The sequence below is a fragment of the Carassius carassius genome, chromosome 46, assembly GCF_963082965.1.
Source record: "Carassius carassius chromosome 46, fCarCar2.1, whole genome shotgun sequence".
In the NCBI taxonomy this organism is placed as follows: domain Eukaryota; kingdom Metazoa; phylum Chordata; class Actinopteri; order Cypriniformes; family Cyprinidae; genus Carassius; species Carassius carassius.
In genome coordinates, this window is record NC_081800.1 from 21,943,745 (window position 1) to 21,965,516 (window position 21,772).

The window sequence follows — 21,772 nt, forward strand, 5'->3', positions numbered from 1 at the left end:
TAGAGCCTAAAAATCTAGATCAAATATAAAATATAAGATACAACTATACAATAAGGGAATGTAAAAAAGACATAATAAAATAAAGTTAAATAAAGTTAAATAAAGCAGCGCAAGGCACACTGCAGATAGAGTGCAAATCAGTGAAGTGAACAAACACTGCAGATAAAAGATTTTTAGTGCAAAAAATAAGCTTATTCAGTCTGATAAATTGACAAAGGGCTCAAGAGCATTTATTTTATTTAACTGACTGATGAGGTGGTAGAATGACATCAGTTCCATGCTGACATTTATTTTGCCTCATACTTAACTAAATGTGTTAATCAGTTAATAAAAAGAAGTCCATTAATAAATCACTATTTTACAATATTTTACATTGTTATAATCAGTTGATAAAAAAAGTAAATACAATAAAGCAAACAACAATAAAAATAATTTATATTATTTATATTCAATGATATTGAAATACTGACATTTTATTATTTATTTATTTATTTAAAAAATGTTATAAGTAAATTACTATTTTACTTTATTTTACACTTTGTTAATCAGTTAATAAAATAAGATTACGCAAAAATAAACAACAGCAATAATTATAATAATGAATCATATTTAATGATATAAAATTATATTTTATTATTTTCTTTTATTACCATTACTACTATTTTTTGTTGATTTAACAAAATGTTATATCGACTCAAAGTTTTTGCAAAAGTGTACACCAAAAGAATGCAATTAATTGTCCACATATTCCTATACCATTAAACAATGTCAAAAATAAATGTCATTGTCAATAAATGTGTGGATTAGATTCAAATGTGAACACAAGACAATGTTTATACAACTCAATCTACATTAACATATATTAAAATCACAATTATAAAAAATTTGTGCCTTTTTAATATAAGAAATACACTGACATACTGTACATTTATATTTGCCTGCATAATGCTAAAATCATCTATAAAATCATCCCAAATAGTTTCATAGCCATCCAAATTGAATGTTAAATTACTGAATATTTGGAAGGGGAAAAATCATATGACAAAATACTTAAAGTGCAGAAATGTTTTCATTTCTGGCTATTTAAAATATAGTTGACTTCATACTGTCCTTTTTAAAAGCCCCTGCATGTCTCACTTATGGCTGCTTTTGATGGGTGGTCCTTAAAATGGCTGGTTACTATTGTACACTAACAAAAGGAGACACAGAGCTTCTAACACCTCTTCCCATCCCACACAGTGTCCATTACAAACAGACATTGCATTGGTTTCTTCTGCACCTCAACCAGTAAAATAAAGAACTGGTACATAACGCACAGGGCGTATGCACACAGACCATTTTCTAGCCATCTTTTTCTCCTACCATTTACGACTCCCGAGAACAGATGTTTGGGGACAGCTTACAGCCTCAGCGAATTTCTGTGTACAAAGCAAACAGCAGCACTCAGCACTTCTAGCAGGCTAAGAAATTGTGCTCTCGGAGAAGGGGGAGGGGGAGCATCAAGCACAGGGTCTAGGAATCCGAATGAGGCAGAGAACAGGCGACACTTACCGAGGTGAAACTGTGTCACGGTTACGTTCAGGAGGTTTTGTATTAAAATCAGTGCACTACACTCTTAAAAACAAAGGTTCCTTATTGGCATTGATGGTTCAACAAAGAACCTTTAACATCCATGAAACATTTAAATGGACATAAGATTCTTTATAGTGGAAAATGTTCTTTCGATTTTTTAAGTATTCTTTACATTAAGAACAAGATGGTTCTTTTAAGAACTGTTCACTGAAGGTTCCTTGGAGAACCAAAGAAGGTGGTTCTACACTCTTAAAACTAAAGGTAATTTATTGGCACAGATAGTTCCAAGAACCTTCAACATCCATTTAACCTTTCCAATGGACAAAAGGTTATTTATAGTGGAAAAAAGGTTATTTTAGGTGCCTAGGTGACTGTGACAGTGCAACTCAAACTGGCATATATAAAGGAGGCTTTTATGTGTGGATTCTGGGAAACAAGCGTTGACCTCTATGGTGTAGCGCTGCGGACTCTCAAGGTTTGGATTGCCCTTTGAAAAGTTGCAGACGAGCACTACAGGGACCTGAAAGCACATATATTTTGCTGATGCTGATATTTAGGCTTCTTGAGTGGTACAAAAACAAAGGGAAAAAAACCTACATTTATTGCACAAAAGCAAGTGGCATATTCCTCATAAAACAAAGAGCAATGCAGAAAAAATTAATAGCAATATCTCAAGGCTTTTTCTAAGCCAATACAAGGCGCAATTTCAATGCCATATGTTGGGTTCCATTGCATCACTCACCAAAACAAACCTTATTTTTCATACCTTCCGTATTGAATGTGTGCTATAAAGTGCAAAACAAATATGCAAACGCAAGCAAATTTGACCTTTCATGTTCACATTCTCGGCTAACCAAAAATGAATAAATGAGCCCTCCGATGAGTATTTGTCTGAACTATGCCAACCCCCCAAACACACACACACACACTTCCCTTCTGCCTTTGGTGAGGTTGCCATAGTGATAGCCTCACAGACACACAAGGAGGAGAACGAAGAGGTGGAGGGGAGAGGAGAGGACGTTGTCTTTCTGTCTGTCTTCCAGATAAGACATTGTGCTCAATCCTGCGATTCATGTCGTACGGGTGCAGAACCTTACGATGAACAGCATTATCGGAGTAAATTATTTGTTCAAATAATTGAGTTAATTATTTGAACAATTGCATAATGATAATCAATTCTGTATTGCATTTTTATGCGGCCATTAAACAAAAAAACAGGTTTTGTGACCTAAAAATTGGTCAGTCAGTGCAGAAGGGAAAAACCCTGGTGCTCAATTAACCCGCAGTTTTATTTTTCATCTTAACTGTCTTCCATCTTCCCCCTCTCTCCTATTCATCCATCCCTCCAACGCCATTTATCTTTCCCTCCCTCTGCCTCGCACGCTACCCAACCGATATCAAGGCGTGATCCCGAGCCCTTCAAAGGTCAAGTGATACAAGGTCATTGGAGGGTCAGGCCTGCTGACTGGCTGACCTCCGTGAGGACTTCTGCCGTCAGCCAATCGCACGCCGTCGTCTCTCACAGCAGCCTGCCTCCATCCCTGGCGGGCCCTCGGCGGTACGTCACGTGATCATTAACGGACTGAAGCATCATGATGGAAATGATTAATGACGCTTTTAGTACCTGTTTAGAATGAAGCTGTCCACACTGCACTGTAATTACCCACTCCCAGGCGGCAGCTGCCTAACATAATTGCTTTTTGTTTGTTGACCTGGTTTACCAGAGAGAAAGATGGCTTTAGATAGGTGAAGTGTGAGCAGTTGTGCATGTTGGTGTTTTATAGAGGGTGAAAAAGGTGCACGATCGTACGTGATGTCAGATTTAGCTCCATCCTTAAAAGTCTCGGCTGACGCGTGTGATCCACCCCCCCCCCCCCCATTTCAGGCAGAAAGGAATTTTGTTTTATTTTTGAAAGTGCATTTGATAATTCTTCATTTTTATGTGGCACTCTGGCCACTGAGAGGTAAACACGAGACGTGTGAATCTGCAATAAAACTTCAGAATCAACAGCTGTGATTGTAATAAGTAATTCGAAATAAACTGAGACGTTGGTGAATGAAATATCCTTCCTATCATTCCTGTCCATATGTCTTAAAACCAACCCATATTTCAGTGGAAAGCACTTAAACTGTTTTACAGCTATAAACATTACTTGCATTTGGTCGCATGAATCAAATGATGGTCTCCAAAAAATGTCTGTATTCTCCGTGACAGTATTAAACAGGAATCAGGATGAGCTGATTTGAGAGTCTGAGATGGGAATATTGAGTTGAAGTGTTTCCCAACTTTTTTTTTGCTCCAGGAACCCCACAGCCATCATTTACGCTCAAGTACCCTTCAGTGACAGCAAACCAGATGTGTGTTACACTGGCTATCATACAGAATTCCCATCAATATTATTAATATTGAGAACAATCAATAATGTCACAAAGTGATATATATATATTCTTTTTCTTTTCTTTTTTCTTTTTAAACAGTAAGTTAATGTTTATATGAATGGTATAGTGACATCATATTACAAAAAATGTCCAAAAAGTATATATTATAAAGCTCAACCACTGCATGAATGTGTATGAAGAAAGTAAATCGGGTCAATTTAGATTTCTCCAGAGCTTGCACTGGGGTTTACAGCTCATATTTCACATTGATCCACGGCCCTTATTATTAATGAGCAAGCGGCGATGAGAGTAAATTACTGTAACTGAAGGAAAACAAAGTAAATAAATAATGCATTTCCATACAGGTATAAAAACAATATGGTTAAAAATGGCTAGGTCTTTGACCCCTTTTATCCCACCTTTCCAAAATATTAGCAAGTAATGTTTAAAACATGAATGTATACAGATAAATCACAACAATGTCAACGTGTTCTCCCACAGATCCAGCATTATACATACATCTGCATTCTTCAAGCACAAAGTGTCATATTTGTCATTGAACTTTTGCATCTGCTCTGCATAGCACCATTGATCCCTGACCATAACAACGACAGCGAGACCCAGATAAGCGGACCATGGCTGACCTATACACTGGCATGGACTGACTGTCCATAAATTTGCAGCTCTTTTCAGCTGGGTACATCCAACCGTTTCATGTGCCAAGGCGAGGGGACAGAGGCAGTCTGCTATCAGCCCTCTCTGTGTGAGCAGCTTTCATCCTCAGGCTGGTTCTCACATAACTCAGCCACAGTGTCTCTCCCTTTGCCTCATAAATAACATCCCTATCGTCTGATAATGCCCACTTAATGCTTAGTCAATAAACCCCACAGTGCCATGGTTTCTCCCCTCTCTCTTTCGTACATAAATATAAAGGGTATCCTCGGATTGATGTGACACTCGGGTCTCACTTCATCTGGGAAGAGAGGAGAAGCCCGAAGGGCCCGGAGAGAAGCGATGGAGGAGAGGAAGTGAGAACTGCAGGTGTTTGGATGAGATAGCGGCCGGAATGGCGGGATGGGAGCACCGCGGCGCTGACTGATCACCTGAGAGAAGCGTTTGCTAACGTAATAATTAATTAACTTATTGGCTGCCTCCATTCTCACAGCGGGGCTTGTTTGACCCATTTGGATTATTGTCTCTTAAAAGGAATATTCCAGGTTCAGTTAAGCTCGACAGAATTTGTGGGATATTACTGATTGCCACATATAATCAATTCCACTTGTTCCTAATTTTCTTTAAAAATCTGGGTTAAAGTTAAGCACTTATAATGGAAGTGAAGGGGTTAAACCATACATGTCAAAATTCCTGTTGTTTTTACAGAAAAAAAAGATTTGCCAGATTAACTCTGTAAAAACAGTAAAAATGAACACATATTTTTTCACTGATTTATCAGATCACACTTCTACTTAAATCAGTTTTACAGTTCATTTAAATTAAATACGATGTTTGTTTGTTTTTACTTCCAAAACGTTACATTTATATAACAGTTTACTGTAAACTTACATAAAATGTATGACTGGGTTTTACAACTTTTCATTGTATAATGCATCTTACCGTTAACCGATTAACAGATTTTTACATATGCCATTTTTACAGTCTTATACAGTTAAAATAACAATTATCTTAAAAGTGTAAACGTGATTTTAGAATGGAAAGAAAATCACTTAATAACCTTTTTGGCATGAAGTCATATCCAAAATCTACAACTTTATTGGCATGACAACATTACGGATAAATTGCCAAAATTATATAACAAAATAAAAAATGAAAAAAGGATTTAAACAGATTTAAAACTTTACATTCCTATTTTAAATGCAAATTCATCCACTGTAACTCCCTCCACCTCCGAAAGAATTCATTAATTAATTATAAGCTTCACATTTCTATTTTAAATGCTCCAAAAACTGGCCCCATACACTTTCATTATAAGTGCAAATTTTCTTTCAAAATATTTTTTTTTTTTAAATCAACATCATGCCACAAATTCTGTCAAATGAACTTAAAAAGTAATAAGTCATAATATATTTTTAATGCAGAACATAGAGCCACATTAGGCCAAACACTCACTCGACTGTCAAATATAAATGAGTAAAAATAAGGTTGTAGGGTTTATTTCAAGAATAAAGCTGCAAGCCAAGTTTTATCTAAGTAGATGATAAAAACGGTGTGAAAAAAAGGACATGTGCTGTGAAGGACTGAACTCTGGGGTCAAGTACCCATTTTATGAGCGTCTGCCTTACATTGGCCACACACTGAGATAACACACATTAATGAGAGCGAATAACATGCTGGTCAAAGGGAGTGGCTGGTAATTAAGGATTCTGTTTGGCACTTTTCCTAAAATGAGTTGTTTGTCTTTTAGATGTTAAGTGTTTTTTGAGGGTTGAGTAAGAGATTTTGAGTTAAAGAGTCTCTCTTACATTATGGGAGAGACCATGAGACAACAACTTCAAAAATCATATTAATCTCAAACACAGTTATCCTTCCAAGTGTGCTGGCTCTGTTCCCGAAGACCTCGAGTAAATGTTTTGTCTACTGCAACAATGATCCAGACTTTCATTTAAGTGGCGGAACGACAGAATGCAGATGGCGTGGGATCACTTGCCAAAACAGGGCAAGTTAAAGCAACAAACACTCCGCAGCTGAAATGTGAGTAAGAAACCTGGATAGTCAGGGCTCCAGACTATATATATATATATAATCACCTTCTCGATCGCACACAAAACAATTTGACTTTCAACTTTGATCTGCTGTCCTCATTTTGATCAGCTCAGCATTTAAAGAGCTTTCCTGGAGAATTTAATTCCTTGGTAGTGCAACAGAAGCAAACAATCAACTATGAGTGGCAAGGCACTGTCAAAAGCTTTTCAGGATAAAGTTGTGGACAGGCTCAAGTCAGGAGATGGATACATGGATGAAAGAGCCATTAGGAAACTGGTCAATATGGAGCCCTGAAAATACGACTACATGTGAGTATATGTCAAGACAAGGCAGTTGATCTAATTCAATGTATAAATGCACAAACATGTTTAAAATTTAAGGAAGAATAGAAGTGATTGGTAAAGGGAGGAAGGTGATCTGAATGTCTCCATGATCTCTAGAGCACAGTAAAGAAACCCGAAGCAGATGAATCCACCAGTAATAGAGACACATTCTTCCCAAAATTAGGAGAGATGTAAACTGGATTATCAATAAATAAAGCACTAATTAAAAAAAAGCAACACCCTCTCTGCGGGCTCGGTGGCGCGTGAGGAGAGAATACGAATAGCGAGCAGAGAATACGAATAGCGAGCAGCATCCTCATCTGCAGTCATGGCGGCATGTCACGAAGGCTCCTTCAATCTCCCTCTCTTCCCGCACACTGTGACTGTGCAGTGAACCCACCGGCTGGCCCGTTCCACACATCGCCTGCGTGCACGGATGTTGGTACGTCTGCCTGCATGAGTATGCACAGCCGCTGGGCTTTGAGACTTCACCATGATTAATAGCAGTAGGGGGTCTTCCCCTCCCTCTGTGCTGGAGAAAATGCAGGGGAAAGAAGGAGAATGAAAGAGCGCAAAGAAGTCAGAGAAAGAGAAGAGGACAACTTTGAGGTGAGAGGAGGAGAGAGTGACCAGCAGGGGGAATCAATGCAAAGTGAGGCTCTTTGATGGGCTCTTGTATCCCTGACCGCTCCCCAACCTTCTCTCGTTCTATCGCTCTCTCTCTTTCCTCTCCCTGGAGGATAATAAAGACGGATGACACTGATGCTGTGCCATCCGGCACTACAGCCCTCGACTGCAGAGCCATTTGCACCATCATTTATCGCCCTCCTCCAAAACCACCCCCCTCCCCGTGCCCCCCGCTCTAATTCTGCTTTAATAACCAGCCCCTCCATTCATCATAGTATTGACGTCTGTGACAGACAGTGCGGCATACACTAACTCCCTGCCCTTTACTCGCACAACAGCGGGGTCGTGCCGAGTTCACCCAGTCAATAATCACACAGGCAGCGCGCTGCTGTCACCTTGGTGATGCCGTGAGCCATATAGAGACGTATGATTCGAGAGAGCGAGTGTCTCAACGCCACGCCAACACACTGCCATTAGCATTATCGCAGCCGCCAGGATCAGACTGCAAGCAGGATGCGACTTGAATGCCAATTTACTCAGACAAGACCCAAAAGGCCCATCTCATGTGTTGACGCTCTGATGCTGGACCAATGAAGACGCAGCTCTGCTTCCAAATCTACAAATGCACTCTGATCCAACCCCAGGGAAGCGGGTTTCTCATTTCGAGCTTCTCTGGATTGTCTCAACTAGCATCACTAGTGGCAATAGATGGGACTGCAAAAAAAAAAAAAAAAAAGGTTCCAAACATGTTTCCTAAACATCCCGACATCCCACGCCCTTTGGGAAAACAGCCAGTAGCACCATAATGCCAATTCCAGTCGGAAGGACAGGAAAAGGATTTTTAGTGAACTGAAATAAAAAAAAACTCAATACTGGTGATGCAATCTGGGAAAGCTATTATTTGTTCATCTATCTTATGTGATTATTTATATGCATATATTCTTTATTAACAACATTTGCATAAAGGTACATCTCCAGGAATATACATGTTTAACATGTTTATACATTTATGCATCAGTCTTGACAATCTTTGCTTTTCTAGTCAAAAATTTATTATATTACTTTCGCCAAGGTGATAGTTTCAATTCCCAGGGAATGTAAGAACTGATAAATGTGTACCTTGAATGCAATGTAAGCCGCTTTGGATAAAAGTGTCTGCCAAATGCATAAATGTAAATATAAACTTTAATTCTACTTCCTTTCATTCAAATCTGTCCCAGAATTGCAATTCATATTTAAATCTTTTGAAGTAAAATGTTTGCTACCTCAATTCACATTCAATCCAAATTCAGGAACCGAATGGAAAGATAAAAGGCATCCTGAATTCAATTCTGAATCATGCACAACCATGGTATATATACAGAACATTTACATAATGTATATATTAACATTATATCAGCCTCCAAAAAACTCATATAGGTTGACAACTCATTTTTGGGACGTAAACCTGCAAATGGCTTACTTCACATTAAATTGGGATAGCAAATTTAAAAACAAAATAAATACATCACCTCTAAAGAATACAACTATATAATTCAACAACAACAAAAAATACATAATTCTCCAGCCAGACTGTCTTCTTTGTGTGCTAAAATGAGTCACCTTGTCATCAGCTGGCAGCACAGCTTGCTTGCAGGCCCAGATTTTGTCTTCATTTCATTCTGACAATGACATTTATGTTAATTTGTTCCATGCCACTGCCAGGCATCTGGAGAGGCCAGTCCCACTCTCTTTCACACTTTCTTTTCATTTTGACCAACACAAATGCATGTGCCTTGAGCAGTGGGCCTTAGATAAACAGATTGATTCAATGGGAGGGCAAGGAGAAACCGTCTCCTGTAGAGGAGACACTTCAATCACACTCAGGTGGGCCACAGGCCTCTTCTTTGTCCCGTGTGCACTGTGCAATATGGTGAAAGTAAGCAAGCATCATATATATACATTTCTATGCTCCCCTATGATCTCTTGAGCTCACACACTGCATTCCACTTTCTCACTATCTCTCTCTGTTACATACACCTGGTCCCCTGGGCTCTGAGAGTGATACTGGCTGCAGTGCCCAGGCTCTCCAGAGACACGCAGTGCACGGTTCTGTCCCTCTTCACCTTTCCGACAGTGGCAGCCACGGGCATGTGCTGGGGGGCTCTAATCCGCCGCCCAGGTCCCATCGGCAAGGATCATTGAGCTAATTAATAACGTGGCACGGAGAGGGGTGGGAGTCATTAAGAAGCCACGGCTGTGCTCTCTTTGGCACTCTCCTCTCAATGCTGAGTGTGCTGGGGTTGCTGGTAAAGGGGGGAGGGGGACTGCAGATGCAGGGTCTTGCTTGCTCGCACAACCCTCCCAGACATAATTCACTACAATGAAGTTTGGGGTGGGGGGACCTCACACACAAACACGAGATGCAAGCGGCAAGAGCCAGACTAAATTAGAGTGGGCTGAGGCTCAGAGGAAATGAGAGTAAGTCTTCTTGACTTCCTGTCCTCATTAGCAGGCTGTAAGGATTCGTTTGGAGTGGTCTCATTAAACAGAAGCAATGTTAACCCCTTGCACAATGGCATTTATGTCCGGTTTTATTTTGGTTTTATTGTGCACCATTCATTGGTGTATGTTATTCCAAGGAAATATTTTAGTAAAATGTAACTTGCTCATCCTCTGAAACGATAACGTTAACCAATATCCAGATAACAGCTAATCAGGCATTAATTTATTTTTGCAAATTCACATTTGGGCTTCATTACGCCATGAACATCCACTTTTCATTGATTGTCACACTATTTATTCCCATTGAAAATCCTGTTTCACTCAGAAAAAGTGAGATATATGCCACATTACTATGGAAACATGCTTCCACTTAAAACAAAAACAAAGAATAAGGTCAGGTAATTGCTTACATTTATGCATCCTTACATTTACACATTTCTGCAAGTTTTTATTTACGCTTTTTAAACAAGCATCTATCTACTATCTTCTGGCAGAAATGGGATCCCATATTACAGAAGTGAAATGGGTTTCAAAGAGCAATTCACGCTAACCAGCTAGCAAGAGCAACACTTTGATATTACTGAAAAATGATACAATACTTCTAATTACTAAAAAAAAATTACCCCTACTTTGTTACTTTTACTTTTGTTCATTACTTTCTTACAATAATGAATTAGATTTTCAGCACATGCCATTTATTTTATACTTTTTTGTAATTTTGTTGAACGAAGGTGCTCAAGTGGACGAAGCATGTTTAAATACAGTACCTACTCCTATTCTCCCCGCCATTTCCTGTCCTCTTTCCACTATCAAATAATAAAAAAAAAGTTTAAAAAAGGCAAAATTATTTATAGCATTGGCTAAACTATGAGGCTACAATCACTGATCTCTTGAAGCTAATATATAAGTTACATTTAAAGTCACAGTTGCAAACCATTTTAAGTTGCATATTCTCTCTATTACATGTGTAGGTTAAGATTTTCCATTGCCAAAGCATGCAGTATAAAAGAAGACAGTCTCTTTCTTTCTATCCAGTCCCTGCACACCAAACAAAATAAGCACTTTGTGTTCTAGACAACCCAATAGCTCAGCTTCTGCTAATGAAAGGAAGCAGCAGGAACAATTAGTTGAGCAAACAAACAGACCAGAGAGTAAATACCAGGATCTACTATCACTCCCCTGATGTCATGGCCACTAGAATGGAGGTAATTGGGGGAGCTGGAAGTTGAGACCAAATCAATGGAAACTCAGGCATATAGCGGGTAGATTACTCACTGGTTCACACCATCACTCTGGGGACTCAAAGACTGCCAGGAACATGATGCAGGACTACATCCCAGAACTGCAGAACAAGACGGAGACTCATGAACAGCACTGTGAAACAGGATTGAAGGAAGGATTATGGAACAGAATTGTGAAAAACAGTTAATGAGCCAAAAAAAAAACACCTCTGAACAAGACTTTGCCAATTCATTATTTAGTTAATGCCTTTATCCCAAGCAACTCTCAGTACACTTATTACAGGGACAATCCCCCTGGAGAAACACAGGTTAAGTGTCTTGCTCAAGGGTCATCTCCAGCTGGGTTGGAACCTACATCCTTTCAGTTACCAGTTCTACAACCAATAGGCTACGCCACCCAAAAGATGTGGAACAGAAGTTTGGATCAAGAATGCATTTCAGGGATTTGGAACAAACAGAGCTCACTTCACCAATTGGTCTAAAATCTTACATTTACTGATCTTGTTCATCCATTTTATTCTTTGCAAACTTAAATGTTTTGAATTGACTATATTTTCAATTGTTCTTGCACATTCTGTTAGTTTTTCACCAAGATGATAGACAAGGTTATAGAAATAATGACGTGACAGTTTTGTAGCAACTGTAAGAATGTTGAAAAATATTCTATATCCATTACATATTTTGCACTGTATGCCTCTATACACGTATCAGTATAATAAGTTTGTGGAAATACATTATAGCTGGATAATTTCCATCTATTTAACAAAATAAAATAAATAAAAAATAAATAAATAACGTAAATACTCTTTTTTTAAATAAAACATTGTTTTATATAATATTATTAATATAATATTAATTCTAGCAAACATTGAATATACTGGTAAACACACACACACACACACATTACCGTTCAAAAGTTTAGGGCTGATAAGATTTATCTGGAAGAAGATTCCTATGCTCACCAAGGCTAAATTTATTTGATCAAAAATACAGTAATATCTGTAAAATTGTGCAATATTATTGAATTTTAAAATAGCTGTTTACTTGTATTTTAATGTAATTTAAAAGATTATTTATTCCTGTGATGGCAAAGCTGAATTTTCAGCAGCCTCAATGAACATTTGGTGCTCAAGAAACATTTCTTTTTATTATCATTGTTGAAAACATTTCTGTGGAAACCATGGCACATTTTCCGGATGCTTTGATGAATACAAAACTGAAAAGCACAGCATTTGGCTATTTAAAAAATGAAATCTATTGTAACATTATAAATGTCTTTACTGTTAGTCGAACTGAGCTGGCTTCATAACTAATAAATTGTGCAATATTCACTCGGTTTTTACTGAACTGAAGAACTTTGAAAAATTATTGCTATGAAGGTGTTTTGAAATCTGCATTGTATATAGTGCTAAATAAATAAATGTAACTTTTATGATATTACATATGCTACAAGAAAGTATTAATTTATTTCATGAAAATCATACTGACCCTAATTCCTTGAATGACAGTGTATTTTTAAAAATTACATTTATTACTCTTTAATGGCAGGCAGTCAGGCACATCACCGCTAACAGCAACACACTAAAAACAACCTGATGGTGAGTATTGCATGGCAATCACTACTGTTGTTGTTTTACTTTAAGGTTATATAGCTTATACTCAGAAGGTGAATTGTAAGACTTAAGCAGCTCCCTTTCTAATCAAAGAGGACAAAACAACAGCAGATAACGACATCGACACTGCAAGCCACTCTATAAAGCAAGTGACTGCCAAGCTCACTGTGGGAGTTCTGCTGTTCCTCTATATCATGCGTTATTAATAGAGCAAAGTGTTGATTAGAATAGGCCTCCCCCTCTGCTCTCCTTCTTATCAGCTCTCCCAGCACCTCTCCTCCTGCCCTCCAAATGCCAACACATTCCTGCTTTCCTGCTCATTGACAGAGCTGCCAGTCACCGCTGAGATGGATGCCACTCCTGGGAGGACTCCCTAGCCTCCACTATTGACTTATTTGTTTTGCTGATCTAACAACCCATGATCCTTCATCTAAGGTGAAAGGTGGACTTGTATGTGAGCTTACTGCATGCTGTATACTATATAGAAAAAAAATTACAGCGAAAAGCGGCAGCTTAACCATAAAAATACGGTAGCAACATTATAGGTTATATGGATAGAACCTAAATTGACAGTAAAAAAAACTAAAAAAACACGTAGTAACTGATAACGTTCAAATCTGTTTCGTACCTTTATAATATACCGACAACCACCTGATAATGAGAAAGCCACATGAATCTTATCATAAGTAGATTTTTCACAATCTGAGGTAAATATAAGTTTATTTAATGTTGATTGTGTCATACACACAAGTACAAACCACCATCTTTGACAATACAGTAATGCAATGAATATTTAACAATGAAAGATGTAAATAACTGTGCTGATAAAAAACAAAAACAGGAACGAAGTGTCACACGAATTGTTTTAAATACATGAAATGTCCCATTAGATTTATCATTCCCCATATATAGTAAGGAAGTTTACTGTTAACCAATGAACAGGTTCTTATTATGGATGCACCCATACAAGCTTTCTGTGCCAATACTGATTATTTAGAATAATATCTGCTGATACAGATATACCAAAAGTTTAACAGTTCTGCTTTTTATGTTTTTTTTATACTTATACACTTTAATTATGCAGTTTTGAAGGAAATGCAAACAAGACCTTTTAATCTGTCTATTTCAACATGTTGTCCATGTTTCAAAGGAAATGGTCTCTATGGAAGCTTGTGACTGCCACAGAATAAAAAAATAAAAAATTTAATCAGGATTTTTACATTTCACAATTCTGAGAATTTTCTCCTCAGAAGTCAGAATTTTGCCTTTTGTTCTTAGAACTGCTATGAAAAAAGTCCAAATTATGAGTTATATACTCAGAATTGCACGAATAAGTCAGAATTGTAAGATAAAAAGTAACAATTACCTTTAAAAAAAATAAAAATAATAATAATTAATCCTGTGGTGGAAACGCTTCCAGAGATCTCAGTCATAAACAGAAAACACATTACTCAAATGAACAGTCTTAACTCACATTAACTGATATTGTTAAGACTTCTTAACTTATTGGATGTTCTTACCTGTCACTAACATTAATTTCTGAAAAAAATTCCTGTTAAGTTCACAATCATTCAGTGTTATTCGGTACTGTTAACATTGGCTGTTCTTAAATAATTGGTGGATGGCTAATAGTACAGATAATTATCTATAATTAAGTTGTAATGTATCATTTACAGTATTTTACCATTAAAATAAAAAAAATATTTTTTTAACTGTGTACAGTGTTTCTTTGAAGGTAAGAATGGAGTCTAAGTATGCAATTATGCAGTGAGCTGGAGTACTGCGAGAGAGCTCTGTAAGGCCTCTGTTCAGTTTAAGTGGAGGGTAAAGGCAGTTGCTGTAATGCTATGCAAAAACTCCATTTACTGGAAATCTCTGGCAGTGAAAAGGAGCGCTGTCATTTCACTGCCTGTACAGTGGGGCATTTCTCCCTCTTTGATCCGTGACCCTGTCCAGACTAACATTTGTATCTGGCTAATGATTCCCCAGCCTTTTGCACGCACACCTTTTGGCCTGTCGCTCCTTCCTCGTGCCAACTGTCTATCCAGCTGGGCTAAAAAAAAGCCTGTCCTGATTCTGTCAGTGATACCTCCGCATCTGTGCGATCCATTTGTTTGGAGAGCTAATCAGGAGCAGAGAAGAAAATCGAGGCGGCTTGAGTCGCTGCCTCTTTGAAGGGTGACTCCAAACGGTGGCTGGTCATTTAGTGCTCCAGAGCACTGGCCCTCATTTCCCTGCCACTTCAGACGGAAGCAGCAGCCCCTCTCCCCCACAAACAAAGTGCAAATAGGTTCCAGTGCTCATTTATGCATGCCAGTCTTACACTCGCCTGATTAAAACAATGTAAATGATTCATTCACGACCTGACTTCCAGGGACACAGGGAGTTGAGCAGGAGGGCTCTCATTAACAGCACAGCCTCAGTCCAACTTACTGGATGCGGGGACGACTTTGTCAAATCAACATAAAAAATTTAGCACCACAATCTATATTGTATAAGAGGTGTTATATAGCCATTTAATAAATTGCAGTGCTGCTGTGGAACCGCATGTGTTAGCTTTGCTGGAATCGGTTGACTTCTCAATTGTGATTTAATAAGATTAAGGTAAAATATATTTTATGCACTTTTTATAATATACAAAAATCATTTTCACATGCAATTCTAATCATCTAAATTAATTAAATCACATAATAAACAGGGACGTGCACAGGATTAAAAATAACTTTAATAAACGTTTTATCTTGCAATTCAGCCTTTTTGTCCTTAAATATAAGAATTTTGAAAATAGGAATTTTGAGATATAAACTTGCAATTCTGATTTTTAAAAAGTCAGAATTATGAGATAAAAAATCTTTTTAATTTTTATTCTGTTGCAGTAACAAAAAATATCTCGCAATTATGGCCATTTTTCTGAATTCTTGCAATTCTTTTTTTCTAAGAATTCTGAAAAATGGCTATAATAGCATTATTATATGAATTAGAATTTGATATGGCGTGACAGAAAGAAACATTTTCTGAATTTCTATTCAAAGAAACTCAGCACAGCTTGAGTACAAATTCTGGAAATTTGAGTGCTCATCCACTCTTAGCCTATAAATCTTTACTCTCTTTACCTTTTTCATTCTTTTTAATATTTTCAAACAAGGATATTTTCAATATTTGTTTAGCTGTTACATTTTGTCCAGCTTTGCTTTCCTAGTTAAAAATGTGTTAAATTAATTACTTCCTGACATTTATATTCAAAATGAAAATCTGCATCCTGTTTGCCATCTCAAATCAGTGCCAATTCAAATTCAAGGAATTCTCAATCCAATTCTGAATGTTGCACAACCCTGAAAATACATATTCATACTCAAACGTTGACTTGACGACCACTATAAGCCAAAGAGCAAGTGAGAAAACTACTCCTCCATTCAATAGTACACAGAAAGTCTGATTTATGTAAGGAGCGCCACCTACTGGATGCCAGTGGTACAAGCATGAAAAATAAATCCTTTCACAAGTTACTGTCCAAAGCACAACGCACAATCCCCAGGACCTCCAAGGGAGCAATAAACTTCTAAAAATAGTTAAGACAGGTGGTGCACATAACAAACGCTTTTGAGCTGCATCACGAAGTGAAGTGAAATAGATAAAGTTATTTTTTGTTATAAGGGCTATAGCTTTTGCCATTGCTCTGCAGGGAATCACTTTTAAAAGTGTAAAGTAGAACTCATTCGCTTTCAAAGCAAAGACAAGTGTATTAAATCTTATGTGGAGTGTGTTTAATGGCCCGCCATGTTGTATGGAGTGTGAACTACAGTATGTCAATTCATCTGGATTTCAAGCACATCATCATAGCACAAGGCAAGAGATTCAAGCTGTCGGACATCAAAGCACACCTGACAGCCGTTCATGCTTCTGTGAGGCACTGATAACCCCATCCATCATATTTGTTTGGCAAGAGAGAAAGAAAGAGAGGAAAAGAAGGAGGGGTGAAGTCATAATTAATGGTCTCTTTTGTGGTAGCTCCACCTGGCCTGAACCTCGTGGCCCGAGGCTCTTAGTGAAGCAAGTCCGTTCAGTTCTGCAACACCTGGAGAGATCGCGAACTCCGCTTATGGCTATTTCTTCCATTCTCATTCTCCTTCTTGCCCACTTTCTCTCCTTCATTTGACCTCACAATTTGCAAGTGACTCTTTATCATCTACACTAAGATACCAACATCATGTCACTAATCAGTTTTTGATTTATTAAACATTCCTTTGGTGTGTACTGGACATTTTCAAGTAGAGCTGGATGCAGGCGTAAATAGCCTCAAATGCATTCACTAGCTGTCCGTTATACACATGCTGCACTGAACTGGATTATAAACTTTGGCAACAAGAGACGAGCATGATGCCTGAACCAAGTCAATTCTACTTCTGCAGCACTTCTCACCTCTCATGGCATTCCAAAGTAGCCTGAAAGAGATCACTAGCCACAATGTGCAAGACAAGGGCGGAAAAAACCCTCCCCAATATGAAAACAGGAAAAGAAAAACAACATGTTAGCCATGTGATAATTAAAATAAGGATGCACAACATATTGAAATTGTATCAGATTTATTTTAGTTTTTTTTATCCGCCTATATTGGATATGCATTATTAACCAATATTAGATATTAAATTGTGCAAGCTCACTGGGGTTTGAGAAAAGTACTTTATAAGTAAATTGCATTATTATATTATTAACAGTATTTTTAAATTCATTTTAGATCTAAAACACACTATAAAAACACAAATACTGACAGTTAAATATAATCTTTAGCAAATATCTATTTGTTAAGTGTTTTATTACTAGTATTATTTGTGTTTTAATATTTTTATTTTTAAGATCTTCAGTAATGCAGATTTCTAATTTCACATTTTCTTTATTTTCATATTTTTATGAAAATAACAAAATATATAAACATTAAAATACCATATTTAAATAGCATCAAAATAACAATATTTATAATAATGCAAAAATTATTTCTTAAATAACTGTACATTTTATTATTTAAGATTTTATGTTGAAGGTTTTTTAATATTGAATAAAAAAAATAGATTTTTAAAAATAGAATAAAACTATTAAAATAAAATTAATACAAATATATAAATATATTAAAATAATAAAATGGCATTAAAACAATACTACATTGATAATATTAAAAAATATATTCTAATAATTATAATATTCTTTTATTTATTCGTTTTTGCTTCAGTATTTTAGTTAGTAATCTTAGTATTTTAACATTGGCAATGTATTGGTTATCATTACTACAACATAAAAATAAAAATCAGCTGGTATATAGGCCGAAATTTAAATATCACTGCATCCCTAAATTCAAAAAGAACCACACGACATAGTTAAGGTTACTTAGACATGTTTGTCATCAACACCTTATGTTTCCTATCAAACAATTACCAGCTAAACTCTGTTCCTATCCCTTAACTGTAAAGGAAAGCTCCCAACTCTAAACCCAGTTGGAACAGACTGTATTGAGCAGCTAATTGAACATAAAAGTCCAAGTTTGAGGTTTTCCCTCATCATTTTCACTTATTCGGTTAAACCTGCTTTAAAGCACAACGAGGTCCTGTAACACACCATTAGAGCGTCTTTCTCTGGAAGTCTCTGCAAGTATTTGCACACGGGTCCTTACACAGTCTGCAATCCAGTTGTCATGGCAGCAGCAGCTGTATCCACGGAGAGGTAAGGAAGCTGGCACCCCCCAATAACACGAGCCCCCTCCCTCGGGTGACCCGCTGCTGAACCAGGGCTGAGAGCAGAGGTCAATGGCTTGGAGCAGACGCATGACAGTGAGGGATGATGGCGAATGAGAATGAGAAGAGGGAGTAGAGGCATACAGATGGGGAAGAGAGGAGATATGGAGAAAAGAGAAAAAAAACGAGAGAGAAGAGCAAATTTAATTACTATCAGTGGAGGGATCTTCAAAAAACAAATCGACTGCCAATTTTTCTGTGGGCTGTGTGAAATTAAGGCACCGTGCAAAATGGATGGAGCTCTGCCGCTGGCTTTTTATCCTCCAGTGAAATTAAAAATGCCTCTTGTCCAGAGCAGAGATGAACAGATTACTTCCATGTGTCATTTTATGCCCGCACTTGATATTGTTTGTCTCAAATGCACAGATGTGCGTTGTTGAACTGCTGTGTTCATCAGTAAGATGTGGGCAGAGATGTCAAGTGAGTTGACCTTTGACAGCCCTTTCCAGAGGTCAAGCAGTTTAGGTCAGTGTCCTACATATAGCATTACATGTTCTTCTCACCTGGAAAATCAAAGAAACATCTGAGAACATTGGCACTGAGAGATCAAGTTACTAATAAATGCTCAAACATACGAGACAAACTTATAACCTTAATCAGAAATATCTCGGATTTTATTGTGTTAATCACTTTTGCTCTTCTGACTGAGTGAATTGCGACGAAAGGTAATAATACATTTTAAGGTGTTGGGTGAAAAAAAAAGTGATATAAAAGTCCGAACCACTAAAATGGCAAAACCAGAATAGATAAATTATGCCTTTAAAGAGATGCAGTAATTAAAATAATATCACTGTTCTTAAACATTATCGTTTCTGTTGTTTATGATTTCTTGCTAATTATTAATTTACATTTTAATTCTGAAATGTTTTTATGGACCATATAGTCACAACATATTTAATTTGACACAAACAGAATATACAAAAATAGTCTGTTAAATTAACACTTTGTTAAAGCATTTTATCTTCAATTTAGCAAGGTAAATAAATTATGTATTATTAATCTGGGTATTAAATATATGGTATATTTTTTGTATTGTTGTGTTGTCCTGGCATTGGTAATAAAACATTATTACAAAATAAATAAAAATAAACAAAATCAGTAAAACTTGTTAACACTGCTGCAATGTAGTTAACAGCAATAATGGTAATGGTATTAGCAACATCCTCAAGATTAATGATTTTTCAGCAAATTCTGTAAAATCTAAAGATTAAAGCATATGATTTTTTACAAGGGTTATATATTAAACTAAGAAAAAACTGAAACTGTCACTGCTAATATTTACTTGAATATATTTAATTATGTTAATGAGGTTGCTAGATCACTTAATGAAATTGGATTTATCATTAAAAAGGGCTATCCATTTGCCTTTTTTTATACTGTGTAAGTCACCTTTCAAATACAGCTTCTCACAATAAATTTGGCACCTCTTAGATTTCCTATTTTGGAAAGTTGTGCAAGCTTAATTTTCCTTTTGCTGTTTGAACAAAAGGAAACACTGCTTTACCTCAGTTTACCCTGCTATTCTTTACTGTTTTGTTCCAAACAAAAGTGTAAATGGTCAATGTCCTAGGTCACGTCTAATTTTCATAACTTGTGTTTTATAGTTTTTTTGTCCACTGGAAAACCCCATTAAACAGCCTACAGCCTCAGTTTTACCTCAAATTAAATATGTTGAGCTAAGGTCCATTATAATATTTTCATCAGTGGTTTTCTGGCATGTCAAGAAACTACAATGAAGCATAAATGCGCGATGTCTCGGGTAAAATATAACTATGATAATTTTATAAAAATGTGACAACACGTTCACAGATCACCACATTCAGTGCATTAATGAAACCCTTGTCTGATTAGCATCATTTATTGCATCTATTAATTTGAATTATAAACGTGTATCTGCAGGTTATTCAATTCTCATTACAGTGCTCATTAGCATTCAGGTACAGGACACCCCTTGAAAACCTGACTGAGGCAAACAGCTCCCTCTGCTGGTCACTGACTTGCACTTCACCTTGAACACTGACAGGCTGAGTGTGATCTATACTCAAATTCAATGCATTCTGTTTTATACTCAAAGCAAAATACATTTTTTAAAACACAAAAGGCTTGCACTGAGCTGCCTGGTGCGTGTAACGCAGTAGCTGATGCTAGCCATGCTGAGATTGTTTGTTTGTGCGGCACGTGCTGTCTGTCTGCTGTAGCGCGGTGCACGAGCATTCTTTTTCATTTGCTTGTTTTCCAGATGTCGTGTCCTCCACATCACCCCGTCCTCATCCTGTTCGGCTAGCCCTCCCTCCCACCCTCTGCCTGCAGCAGCGTCAGAGATCCTAACCGCATCAGGCGAGATAGCAGATTGGAAGTACAAGAGCAAGCCATCCATCAAAAGAAAGAGATTTGGGAAGCAAGGAGATGCGAGGGAGAAAGCAAGAGAGGAAGAAAAAGGGAAAGATAATCGGAGGGATTTCAGCTAAACCGCAGATTATTAGCACTATGAGTCTAACATGTCTAGACCCCGTCTCGATGTGTTATTTCTTACCGAGACAATAAACTAGAGCTAAACAGAAATGCAGACCTGATATAAGACTGTTGTTATGGCAACCTCAGTGCTATGTGGCGACATCAACGGTGATCTGACTTAACAAAACTATTCTCAGAAATACAATTGACAATGAACACATTCAAAAGCAAAGAACTGAGAAATTAACCATTCGGAAACGAATTGAAAATTTCATTCACAAATTTGAATTTCATTTGAAGTGAGGTAACAAAAAGGATGCAGACCTGCAATTAAAATTTAAATTTAGGGAAGTAGAAATAAAATGAAAAGTAATTTGAAGAAAGCCACATAAAAGTAGGCCTAATTTGAAATAGAAAATAAAAGATCAGACAGATCGAGATCGATAAGCACAGACAGACAGAAAAATAGAAAGATAGATAAACACAGACAGACAGAACACAAAAGATGGACGGACGGACGGACAGACAGATAGATAGATGACAGACACACAGATGAATAGATAGACCGACAGATA

The 21,772-nt window shown here is 37.1% G+C and overlaps 1 protein-coding gene across 1 annotated transcript in view; it reads right to left on the reverse strand.

Annotated features, from left to right (window-relative positions):
* LOC132129177 (transmembrane protein 18-like) overlaps positions 1-21,294 on the reverse strand; it is a 386,729-nt gene extending 365,435 nt beyond the window's left edge. The window contains exon 1 of the mRNA XM_059540667.1: positions 21,290-21,294. The gene's annotated coding sequence lies outside the window, so the exon portion shown is untranslated. The remainder of the gene's footprint in view (positions 1-21,289) is intronic.
* Between the last annotated feature and the right edge of the window lie 478 nt (positions 21,295-21,772).